Here is a 13,140-nt window from a genome sequence, read left to right as displayed (position 1 = left end):
ACAAGAAAGGTAAATAAATACAATACATAAATAAGCAAGCTGAATTGATTGACGTGACCATCTGAGGGTGACTGTCCAAAGGGAGTGGGTGGGGGGGGGCACTCATTAGGGCCGGTTCAGAGCCGCAATTGCTCTTGGGATAAAACTGTTCCTGAGTCTGGAGGTTCGGGCGTAGAAGGCCTTGTAACGTCTGCCAGAGGGAAGTAGTTGAAACAGACCGTGGCAGGGGTGTGATGAGTCCTTATGGATGCTGAGGGCCTTCCTGAGGCACCGCGTGCGTGTGGTAGATGCCCTCCAAGGCTGGTAGCTCTGTCCCGATGTTCTGCTGCGCTCTGTTGACGACGCGCTGAAGAGCTCTCCTCTCCGCCTCCGTGCAGCTGAGATACCACACAGAGATGCCATACGTTAGTATGCTCTCTGTGGTGCAGCGGTAGAACGTTGGGGCAGACCAGTCTTTTTTAATGTCCTCAGGAAGAACAGTCGTTGCTGTGCCTTCTTGACCAGCGCGGCGGTGTTTGTGGACCATGTGAGGTCTTCTGAAATGTGAGTGCCCAGAAACTTAAAGCTGGACACTCTCTCCACACTTTCCCCGTAAATGGAGATTGGGGCGTATTCTCCAGAATGGGACCTCCTGAAGTCAATAATCAGCTCCTTGGTCTTGGAGGTGTTTAGTGCCAAGTTGTTATTGGCGCACCAGTAAAGAATAGCTAGATTTAAGAGGGAGTTAGATGTGGCCCTTGTGGCTAAGGGGATCAGAGGGTATGGAGAGAAGGCAGGTACGGGATACTGAGTTGGATGATCAGCCATGATCATATTGAATGGCGGTGCAGGCTCGAAGGGCCGAATGGCCTACTCCTGCACCTATTTTCTATGAATTGGGGCATTAAAACGCCGTTTTCTCCAAAGATATATCTTGCGCAGCATAGTGAGACGATTACTAAAAAACTCAGCTGTAATCTAGCTATTCTTTACCGCCATATAAATTGTTTCACCTTTCAGATGAGAAAAAGAATTGTCTCTCAACTACTACTACCAACACTGGATTATGCTGATATTGTCTATCAGAATACATTTGATACACATCTTCAACCCCTCAATGTAGTTTATAATAGTCTTTGCAGATTTATTTTAAGGTGTCCATATATAACTCACCACTGTTCTATGTACGAAACTGGTTATCCCCCCACGCTCGAAGATGCTACCACTGGTTCCAGTTCATCTTTAAATGCATCCATCTCAATTACCCTTCTTATTTAAAACAAGACCTATTACCATACACACCCTCATATTCACTAAGACATATTCAGCAACCCTTCTTTTTCATTCCAAGAACTAACAAAGAAATTGGGAGGTACACAAAATTGCTGGGGAAACTCAGCGGGTGCAGCAATAGAAATTGGGAGACGTGCATTTAAATTCAAAGCTCCTGACTGGAACACTCTGCCTAGTACCATAAGAACTATTAGCTCATTTCGTCTATTTAAAAATACACTTTTACCCTTCCTTATAAAACCATGTACCTGTTTCTAGTATTAGTCTTCGAGCTCCTTTATCTAGCTTGCTCTGTGTGTGATCATTTGGCATAACTATTGTATATGCATGGTCATTACACTTATGTATTATTGTATTGCATAGTGTAACAAGGTCTTATATTGTATTATGTCACAATATCATGAAATAATATATCATGTAATAATGTCGATAGTATGTATTAACGTACGATGTATGATAGGTGGTATATGGTATGCATCAACATTATGCTGTAACACATAACTATTATTATTATTGGATATGTAAAGCCAATTAACAATTGTTATAAACTATAACAAGTGGGGATGGAGGGGTTTTGGGATTGGTGTGTGGGTAGGTGGGTCAATGAGAGCCTCTATGTATGTTATTCAGATTCAGATTCAACTTTAATTGTCATTGTCCGTGTACAGTACAGAGACAACGAAATGCATTTAGCATCTCCCTGGAAGAGCGACATAGCACATGATTTGAACAAATATTTACATTAGCATATATACAGACATAGTGTTTTTCCTGTGGGAGGAGTGTCCGGGGGGGGGGGGTGATTGGCAATCACCGAGGTACGTTGTTGAGTAGAGTGACAGCCGCCGGGAAGAAGCTGTTCCTGGACCTGCTGGTCCGGCAACGGAGAGACCTGTAGCGCCTCCCGGATGGTAGGAGGGTAAAAAGTCCATGGTTGGGGTGAGAGCAGTCCTTGGCGATGCTGAGCACCCTCCGCAGACAACGCTTGCTTTGGACAGACTCAATGGAGGGGAGCGAGGAACCGGTGATGCGTTGGTCGATTTTCACCACCCTCTGCAATGCCTTGTGCTGTATGTTCTATGTTGGACCCCCTCGAAAACGAGATGACTGTCCATCTCAAGGGGTTATCCATGAATAAACCTGTTTCAATATGAGAGCTCTATAATCTTTGGTTTTCTCCCGCTTGTCGGGAGTCGATTTGGACGATGGAATTGAATGCAACATCTCCAAGTTCTTTTTTTCTTTTTTTGTATGGCTTTGTAAATATGTGATTAGTGTTCAAATGTAAATAATTTGGTGTACATATAGTGGCTGGTGTACATATGGTGTACATATAGTGGCTGGTGTACATATAGGGTGATTTCACGAAAGGTCACTGGGTCATAGATCCTCACCCACGTGACCGCAAAATCCAACTGGGGTACAAACGTCACTTCCAGTACATGTTATTGATGCAAGAAGCGCGAACTTTCAAACCTGTTAAAAACCGCGAAAACGGCCCGTTTTTGAGCTGTAAATAACTGTGCCAGTCGGGGTGACCGCGAGGCACAGCTATCTTACTTTAGTCCAGAAGATAAAGAAAAACGAAGGTAAAGACAAGAGAGAGCTGAAGGGAAAATAACAGCGGAAGTTGTTGGCCGTGCAGATATAAAGATTGAAAATATCGGGATTTTATCGCGTTTGCTCGCTGCATTTCATCAAAACATCAATAATGCCTTAGTTTTGATGAAATGCAGCGAACAAACGCGATAAAATCCCGATATTTTCGATCTTTATATCTGCACGGCCAACAACTTCCGCTGTTATTTTTCCTTTTTTTCCAATTCAATTCAATTCAACTTTAATGTCATTGCGCAAATACTAAGTATGGGTACAACGAAATGCAGTTTTGCGTCAGTCCGTAGTAGTAGTGCATATAGAAATTTAAAAAAAGAAGATACAGAATAATGAAAAATACATAATAATTAAACAATGGGGACGGAGGGACCGGAGAAATCTATCGGCGGGACTCCAAGTTCAGCAATGTGATGGTATAATTGTAGAAGCTGTTCCTCATCCTACTGGTACGAGACCTGAGGCTCCTGTACTGCCTCCCTGATGGGAGGAGGGCAAACAGTCCATGGTTGGGGTGGGAGGGGTCTTTAATGATCTTCCCAGTCCGTCTCAGACACCGTTTTCGGTGGAGGGCATCCATGGCAGGGAGCGGGGCACCGATGATGTGCTGCGCGGTTTTCACCACCCGTTGTAGTGCCTTCCTGTCCGCAACAGTGCAGCTGCTGTACCATACCGTGAAGCAGGTGGTCAGGATGCTCTCGATGGTACAGCGGTAGAAGTTGGTCAGGATCTGGGGGGACAGGTGGGCTTTCTTGAGCCTCCTCAGGAAGTAAAGGCGCTGCTGTGCCTTTTTGATCAGCTTGGAGGTGTTGAGGGACCAGGACAAATCCTCCGAGATATGTACCCCGAGGAATTTGTAGCTGGAGACGCGCTCCACCTCAGTCCCGTTTATATGGATGGGGGTATGACTGCCTCCTCTGACCTTCCTGAAGTCGACAATAATTTCCTTCGTCTTCTTGGAGTTGAGGACGAGGTTATTGTTGGCACACCAGGTTGTCAGGTGCTGGACCTCCTCTCTGTAGGCTGACTCATCGTTGTCACTGATCAGTCCTACCACCGTGGTGTCGTCAGCAAACTTAATGATGGCGTTGGATCCGTACTTAGGGATGCAGTCGTGGGTGAAGAGGGAGTAGAGGAGACGGCTGAGCACACAGCCCTGTGGCACGCCGGTGTTCAGTGTTATAGTGGAGGAGGTGAGGTTGTTGACCCTGACAGACTGTGGTCTGTTGGTGAGGAAATCCAGTGTCCAGTTGCAGAGGGAGGTGGAGATGCCAAGTCCGCTGAGTTTGGTGATCAAGCTGGCGGGGATGACAGTGTTAAAGGCAGAGCTGAAATCAATGAACAGCAACCTGATGTAGGAGTTGTTGTCCAGGTGGGTCAGGGCAGAGTGTAGGGCCGCCGATATGGCGTCCTCTGTAGACCTGTTGGCCCGGTAGGCAAACTGATGGGGGTCCAGTGTGGGGGGGAGGCTGGCTTTGAGGTGAGCCAAGATCAGCCGCTCAAAGCACTTAGCAATGACAGGGGTGAGTGCCACTGGGCGGAAATCGTTGAGACTCCCTGTGGCTGACTGGGCACTGGCACGATGGTTGATGTCTTGAGGCAAGTGGGGACAACACCCTGGGCCAGTGAGAGATTGAAAATGTCGGTGAAAACTGGGGATAGTTGTCCAGCACATGCCCTAAGCACCCGGCCAGGGATGCCGTCGGGGCCGGCAGCTTTGCGCTCATTCACCTTGCTCAGTGCATCTTGTACAGCAGAGGTGGAGAGACTGAGGGGTTGTTCATTCGGGGGTGGAGCAACTTTGATGGCTGGGGTTTTGTTGTCCCGGTCAAAGCGAGAATAGAAATGGTTTAGCTCGTCAGGAAGGGTGGCGTTATCTGGGGGAGGGGTGTTAACTTTATGGTAATTGGCAAGGGATTTGATTCCTTGCCACATGCGCCTGGGGTCAGAGTTGTTTTGGAAGTGCTCCTCAATCCGCCGTTTGTGATTGAGTTTGGCATTCCTAATTCCCATTTTCAGATTGGCCCTGGATGAGCTGTATCCCTCAGCGTTGCCAGATCTGAAAGCGGCATCGCGAGCCTTCAGTAGGAGTCTGATCTCCCTGCTCATCCACGGCTTCTGGTTAGGGAAGGTCTTTATCTCTTTGTGGGTAGTGACATTATCGGTGCAGAATTTTATATAGTCCATAACTGTTGAGGTGTATGAGTTGATGTCCACTTGTGAATTGAAGGTGGACTGAGTAGCAAACAGACTCCAGTCTGTCTGCTGAAACTGCTGCTGTAAGACAGAGACAGCCCCCTCAGGCCAAACCTTCACTGTCCTCATGGTAGGTTTCACACGTCTGATCAGAGGTGTGTATTTGGGGAGCAGGAACAGAGAGGTGGTCAGACTGACCAAGGTGGGGGAGGGGGAGGGCTTTTTAGGCTTCAGTAATATTAGTATAAACTAAGTCCAGAATATTGTTTCCTCTGGTTGGGCAGGAAACATGCTGATGGAACCTGGGGAGTACAGTTTTACGGTCGGAGTGGTTGAAATCACCCGCAATAATAAATGCCCCCTTCAGCTCTCTCTTGTCTTTACCTTCGTTTTTCTTTAACTTCTGGACTGTAAAGTAGGATAGCTGTGCCTCGCGGTCACCCCGACTGGCACAGTTATTTACAGCTCAAAAACGGGCCGTTTTCGCAGTTTTTAACAGGTTTGAAAGTATGCGTTTTCAGCATCAATAACATGTACTGGAAGTGACGTTTGTACCCCAGTAAAATTTTGCGGTCACGTGGGTGAGGATCTATGATCCAGTGACCTTTCGTGAAATCACCCTATAGTGGCTGGTGTACATATAGCTGCTAAATGTGTATAAGGGAAATTACAAGCAGTTGAATAAGGGGTGGGAATTAATAAGCTTTGGCTTCTTCCTGCTCCTTTTCGGACACATATAATAATAATAATAATACATTTTATTTATGGGTGCCTTTCAAGAGTCTCAAGGACACCTTACAAAAATTTAGCAGGTAGAGGAAAAACATGTAAGGGGAATGAAATAAATAGTAGAGACATGACTAGTACACAAATTAAAGACAGAATTCAATTCAAAACACTATATGAGGCAATTCAAGCACAGATGAAAAGGAAGGGGGACGTGGGGCTAAGGATAGGCAGAGGTGAAGAGATGGGTCTTGAGGCGGGACTGGAAGATGGTGAGGGACACGGAATTGTGGATCAGTTGGGGGAGGGAGTTCCAGAGCCTGGGAGCTGCCCTGGAGAAGGCTCTGTCCCCAAAACTGCGGAGGTTGGACTTGTGGATGGAGAGGAGACCTGCTGATGTAGATCTGAGGGACCGTGAGGGTTGGTAGGGGGAGAGGATGTCAGTGAGATATGGGGGGCCAGATGGTGGAGGGCTTTGTAGGTGAGGACCAGGATTTTGTAGGTGACCTGGTGGGAGATGGGAAGCCAGTGAAGTTTGAGGACTGGAGTGATGTGATGCCAGGATTTGGTGTGGGTGATGAGTCGGGCGGCTGCGTTCTGGAAATCGCATGATTTCATTTATTTATAGATATTGTTTATGACACTTTATAAATATTTTTGTTTTGTTTTTTGTATGCTGTTTCACATCTGCTTTTTATTCTTTTATTCTGTTCGAAAAAAGTAAAAAAAAAAAAAATGACTCCCTCTTAAATATAGCAAATGAACTGTGGCCTCAACTACCTTCTGTGGCAGAGAATTCCACAGATTCACCACTCTCTGTGTAAAAAATGTTTTTCTCATCTCGGTCCTAAAAGATTTCCCCCTTATCCTTAAACTGTGACCCCTTGTTCTGGACTGCCCCAACATCGGGAACAATCTTCCTGCATCTAGCCTGTCCAACCCCTTAAGAATTTAGTAAGTTTCTATAAGATCCCCCCTCAATCTTCTAAATTCTAGCGAGTACAAGCCGAGGTTATCCAGTCTTTCTTCATATGAAAGTCCTGCCATCCCAGGAATCAGTCTGGTGAACCTTCTCTGTACTCCCTCTATGGCAAGAATGTCTTTCCTCAGATTAGGAGACCAAAACTGTACGCAATACTCCAGGTGTGGTCTCAGCAAGACCCTGTGTTAGCTGTGAGGAGGCTGCAAGGTTCTTGGTTCTTCTTGGTCCTCCAAAATATTCCAAATGGAATTTAAACTGGAGGTGGTGAAGGGAGGCCTTAAGGTTAAGCCAGAAAGGGTTATTGGGAAGAAAGGGCTACTTTAAATTTAGTTGCATCTGGTTGGGTAACTATAGTTGGGTGGAGATTATTCCATGCGCTAATTGTGCGGGGGAAGAACGAATTGCTGTACACATCTGTCTTTGTAGCTGGAATCACAAATTGGATCGAATGCCCTCGTCTGCTCCTAATTGGTTTGGGTTTGGTGAAGGACTTGTAATCTATGTCGAGCTGACCATTTAACATTTTGCAAAAACAGGTCAAATGGTGAGCTTCACGTCTGTCTTGGATCTTTGGTTTTCTAGTCGATTTGGACGAGGGAATTGAATGCAACATCTCCAAGTTTGCGGATGACACGAAGCTGGGGGGGGGGGGGGGGGGGCAGGGTTAGCTGTGAGGAGAATGCAAGGTGACTTGGATAGGCTGGGTGAGTGGGCAAATGCAGTATAATGTGGATAAATGTGAGGTTATCCATTTTGGTGGCAAGAACAGGAAAGTAGACTATTATCTGAATGGTGGCCGATTAGGAAAAGGGGAGATCTGGGTGTCTTGGTTCTTGGTTTCTTGGTCCTCCAAAATATTCCAAATGGAATTTAAACTGGAGGTGGTGAAGGGAGGACTTAAGCCAGAAAGGGTTATTGGGAAGAAAGAGCTACTTTAAATGTAGTTGCATCTAGTTGGGTAACTATGGTAGGGTGAAGATTATTCCATGCTTTAATTGTGCGGGGGAAGAACAAATTGCTGTACACATCTGTCTTTGTAGCTGGAATCATAAATTGGATCGAATGCCCTCGTCTGCTCCTAATTGGTTTGGTTTTGGTGTAATCTATGTCGAGCTGACCATTTAACATGTTGTAAAAACAGGTGAAACGATGAGCTTCACGTCTGTCTTGGAGAGGGTTCCACCCCGACCAGTGAATTCAGAAGTTTGGTAACATTCGTTTCTCTCTCATAGGTGTTAGTAACAAATCGAGCTGCCTGTCTTTGGACACGTTCTATGTTTTTATTTGTGTATGGGTCCCATGCTGCAACTGCGTAGTCCAAATGAGGTCTAACGGGGGTGAAGTATAGCTTCTCCTTGACAGAAGTTGAACAGTGATGAAAGTTGCGCCTCAGAAAATTTAGGACACCTGTTGCTTTCACCGTTGCATGATGAGTCTGACCATTCCAACGCAGATCGTTCTGCAATTTGATGCCAAGATATTTGGTGACTTGGATAGGCTGGGTGAGTGGGAAAATGCAGTATAATGTGGATAAATGTGAGGTTATCCACTTTGGTGGCATGAACAGGAAAGTAGACAATTATCTGAATGGTAACCGATTGGGAAAAGGGGAGATGCAACAAGACCTGGGTGTCATGGTACACTAGTCATTGAAAGTAGGCATGCAGGTGGAGCAGGCAGTGAAGAAAGCGAATGGTATGTTAGCATTCATAGCAAAAGTATTTGAGTATAGGAGCAGGGAGGTTCTACTGCAGTTGTACAGGGTCTTGGTGAGACTGCACCTGGAGTATTGTGTACAGTTTTGGTCTCCTAATCTGAGGAAAGACATTCTTGCCATAGAGGGAGTACAGAGAAGGTTCACCAGACTGATTCCTGGGATGTCAGGACTTTCATATGAAGAAAGAGTGGATAGACTCGGCTTGTACTCGCTGGAATTTAGAAGATTGAGGGGGGGATCTTGAAGAAACTTACAAAATTCTTAAGTGGTTGGACAGGCTAGATGCAGGAAGATTGTTCCCGATGTTGGGGAAGTCTATAACAAGGGGTCAGTTTAAGGATAAGGGGGAAATCTTTTAGGACCGAGATGAGAAAAACATTTTCACACAGAGAGTGGTGAATCTGTGGAATTCTCTGCCACAGAAAGTAGTTGAGGCCAGTTCATTGGCTATATTTAAGAGGGAGTTAGATGTGGCCCTTGTGGCTAAAGGGATCAGGGGGAATGGAGAGAAGGCAGGTACAGGATACTGAGTTGGATGATCAGCCATGATCATATTGAATGGCGGTGCAGGCTCGAAGGGCCCAATGGCCTACTCCTGCACCTATTTTCTATGTTTCTATGAACTTCCTCAGGCTGTTCAGCTAATGCTGAAAAAATCGTGGAGGGGATGGGGGGGGGGGGGGCGTGATTAAAATGCCGTTTTTCTCCTGCATGTCCGAGATATATTTTCTCAGGGCTGCTAGCTGATGCTGAAAAATTGTTCCGACTTTCGTTCTCAGAAGCTTTAAAAAAAAAATCGCGGGACAATTTAATAGCTGGAGTAAAATACAAAAGCGACTTCGAATGCCGACAACGGGACGGATCTCACGTAGGGGTCAAAACATAAGGTAAGTCGTCTATTTTACATATAAACTTGCTTCTTAGGATGACTTTAATCAAAATTTCCTTGGCGAAAATGTGATTTTGGCCCCATACGAACCGGCAGTGTTTTTCCTGCCTATATGGGGTTAAAATTCACCGCAAACCGCAACGTTCCAATCGATCGCGTTCCACAAAAACCCACTCGCAAGATGATTAAAATGGCCATTAATTTACGGGAATTAAACATTAAATTCCCTCCATTTGGCGGGAATTCATGACAATGAGATTTAAAAATCATGTTATATTGTGAATTCTTGTGTGAATGTTATTTGGACACAGGCTATTTAAAAATGTTAATCTTTTCTTAAGAAATTGATAAATGTTTAGCTCTAGTAATTGAATTTTGTAATTAGCTACAATTGGGTAACAAACTAATTAGATGCTTTAATTTCAGGTTATCCAAGTAAGATTGTTTCATATTTGTTTCAGAATGCTTCAATCTATAATAACTGAAAATTTATTTCAGTTCTCTTAATTTTTAAGAAAGTTATGGGCTTTTGACTGTACCCGATCACAGCTTTTGTGTTGAGTCAATGGAAAAGCAATAGGGAACAAGATGCTAATTTCCGAGTATGAAAATGGCCATAACCTTTTTAATACTGAAGATATGAAAGTGAATTAGGTGTCAAATTAAACTTCTTTTTATGCTTTATCTGATGGGATAATTGCAGACTTGATTTTTTAAATCTCAAAATGTTGTAACATTGCTACAATATAGACAAATAAATGAATATAACAAATATATAATAATTAATAAATATAGACACAATGTAAAATAAATGAATATAACGAATAAATAATAATTAATAGACAATATGCACATTATAAAATAAGTGGATATAACGAATAAATAATAATTAATAGGCAACATAGGCACAATATATAACGAATAAATAATAATTAATAATAGATAATATGCACAATATGAAATAAATGACTATAACGAATAAATAATAATTGACAATATGCACAATAATAAATAAATGCGTATTAAATGAATATAACAAATGCATAAATAAACAATCTTAAGCGGCACTATGCATGATATAAAATGAATGAATATAACGGATAAATAAAATTACTTAAGAGGCAATAAAATGAATGAATCTAAGGGATAAATGAGCTGAATGAATAGAGACTGAGAGAAACACAAGGCAACAGCAGGTACACGGAGCTACGAGCAGCAGGCGCTTTATTAAGCAGGGAGGACGGCAGCGGCGGGCGGACAGGACGGAGCGAGGTCGCCGGAATGGCCGCTCACTTGGCCTTCTTCCTCAGGGGCCTCGGGGCCTGGGTGTCGGGCTGCACCACCCAGCTGGCGCACTGTTGCCGATAGGTGCGGACATTCTGCAGGATGCTCTGGCGGATGGCCGTTCCTCCGTCCGCCGTGGCCGGCGGCTTCTCTCTCGTGGCCGCCGCTCTCCCCCGCACTTGAGGCGTGCCCCTCCTGGACGGCTGCTTGCGGCCGTCCGCTCCGGGGAGGAGAGGAGGCTGCTGCCTGCCCCCCCGGCTCTCCTCCACCGTCCTGGGCCGGGTTCTGACCGGGCCCCCCTCCCCAGCCCTCGCCTTCCTGACCCCCTCGCCGCCCGCTCCCCTGGCGGCCATTTTCTGCTGTTTGGCGCCCTTTTTGGTCAGGCTGGCGGGCTGCTGCTGCAGGACGTGGGCGTGGGACGGCAGCTTGCCCTTCACCTTGCCAAACCTGCCGCGGTAAAAGTCCACCAGGGCCTGGCGGGTCTCGGGCTGGACGGCCACCGCCTCCAGGTTGTCCAGCAGCAGGCCGAAGGCCATCAGCTCGGGGGGCAGGGGGAGCCCGCAGGCCGGCGAGGCGATGGGCTTGAGGAAGCGGGCGAAGGTGCTAGTGTTGCTCAGGATCCTCAGGAAGTCCCCCAGTGTCACCCCCTTGCCCCGGTTCACCGTCAGCAGCTTCTCCTCGTCTGGGATGAACGGGTTCCTCACCTGGATGGACATGCGGCGCATCATCTCCAAGATGCCCGCCGGTTCGATGATGGCATTGCCATCTTCGCCAGCCTTCTGGAAGAGCTGGAAGACCTCGTTGAAGGCTTCCTCTTGGACTGGAGTCAACGCATTCTCCTTGTAGTCATCGTCGGGCTCCAAGACGTCTAGGTACTGGATGAGGCTGTAGACCGAGACGCCCATGAAGGTGCGGTCCTTCAAAGCTTCGCTCTCCACCTTCCTGGACTTCAGCCTGGCCCCTTTCTTCTTGCGGTAGTAGTACTCCACCAGGGTGATCATGGTGGCCTCGGAGAGGGTCTGGGCCCTCAGCAGCACCGTCAGAATCTCGAAGAAGATACGGTCGTCCAGGAACCCCTTCTGGCGGGCGTTGTCGGCGCAGGTGTCCGGCAACGCCGTGATAAAGCGGGCAAAGAGCCGCTCGTTGGTCATGGTGCCCACAAAGTCCTCGGCGCCCACCACCCCATCCTTGTCCAGGTCCAGGCTGGCGAAGGACCGCTGCAGGTCGCTCTCCGCCACCTCGTACCGCAGGGACGCCAGGATGGCCTTGAATTTGGTGAAGTCGATGGGGCCCGTCACCATCTCCGCCAGGGTGGCGTAAATCTGCCGCAGGGCCTCGAACACCTTGGCGACGTCCTCGCCCGCCGCGGTGGCACTGGCTGCGGGCGGCATCGGGGGCGCATCGCCCTCCGCCGCCTCTTGCGGCCTCGCTTCCTCCGCCGGCGCTCCCACTGAAGGTATTTCCTCTGGCGTCGGCTCCGCCGTTGCCGGCACCTCTTCTACCGGAGCCGCCTCCACCGTCACCTCTGATTCTGGCGTTTCCTCCTGTGCCAGCCCTTCCTCTGCGGGCACCGGCGGTTGATCCACCTCTGCCGCTGGCACCTCCTCTGTTGGCACCTCTCCTGCTGGTGCCTCCTGTGTTGGCCCTTCCTCTGTCGCTGGTTCCTCTCCCGGTGCCGGCGTCTCCTCTGCCGGCGTCTCCTCTGCCGGCAGCTCATCTGTCGGTGTTTCCTCCGCCGTTGCCTCATCACCCACCGGAGTCTCCTCCACCGGCTCTTCTGCCGGCACCTCCTCTCCCGGCATTTCCCCCTCTGCCTCTTCCTCCGCCGCTGCCTCACCAGCTGGCGTCTTCTCCGCCGGTGCCTCGTCTGTTGCCGTGGCCTCCCCCGGTGATTCCTCCTCTGCCGCTGCCTCGCCCTCGGCCCCCGGTGGCACCTCTGCTTCCGACGTTTCCTCTGTTGGCCCCTCCTCTGCCGGTGCCTCAGCTGCCGTCGCTTCCTCTGCCGGCATCTCTTGTGCCGCCTCTGGCATCTCGTCTGTCGGCGCCTCCTCTTCCGGTGCCTGCGCCGGCTCCACCGGGCCCTCTTCTGCCGGTTCCTCCTCCGCAGTTGGCACCACCTCTTCCATCGGCAGGTCCTCCGGTGCCTCCTTCTCTACCGGCGTCTCCTCAGCGGGCGGGTCGTCCTCCGGCACGTCCTCTTTCGCCACCTCTTCTGCAGGCGGCGGCACCTCCTCCTCTCCCCCCAGCGTCTCGGCCACCAGCAGTTCTTCTGGCAGCACCTCTGCCGCGGGCACCTCCTCCAGCGCCACCTCGTCCGGCATCTCCGTGGGAGCCTGTTCTGCGGGCATCTCTGCCGGCACTTCCTCTGCGGGCATCTCAGCAGGCACTTCCTCCGTCGCCATCTTGGTAAGCTCCTCTTCTCCGGGCACCTCGGTGGGCTGCCCTTCTGCGGGCATCTCC

This window comes from Amblyraja radiata, unplaced genomic scaffold, assembly GCF_010909765.2.
Source record: "Amblyraja radiata isolate CabotCenter1 unplaced genomic scaffold, sAmbRad1.1.pri S103, whole genome shotgun sequence".
Classification (NCBI taxonomy): Eukaryota; Metazoa; Chordata; class Chondrichthyes; order Rajiformes; family Rajidae; genus Amblyraja; species Amblyraja radiata.
Note: the sequence above shows the minus strand (reverse complement) of the source record.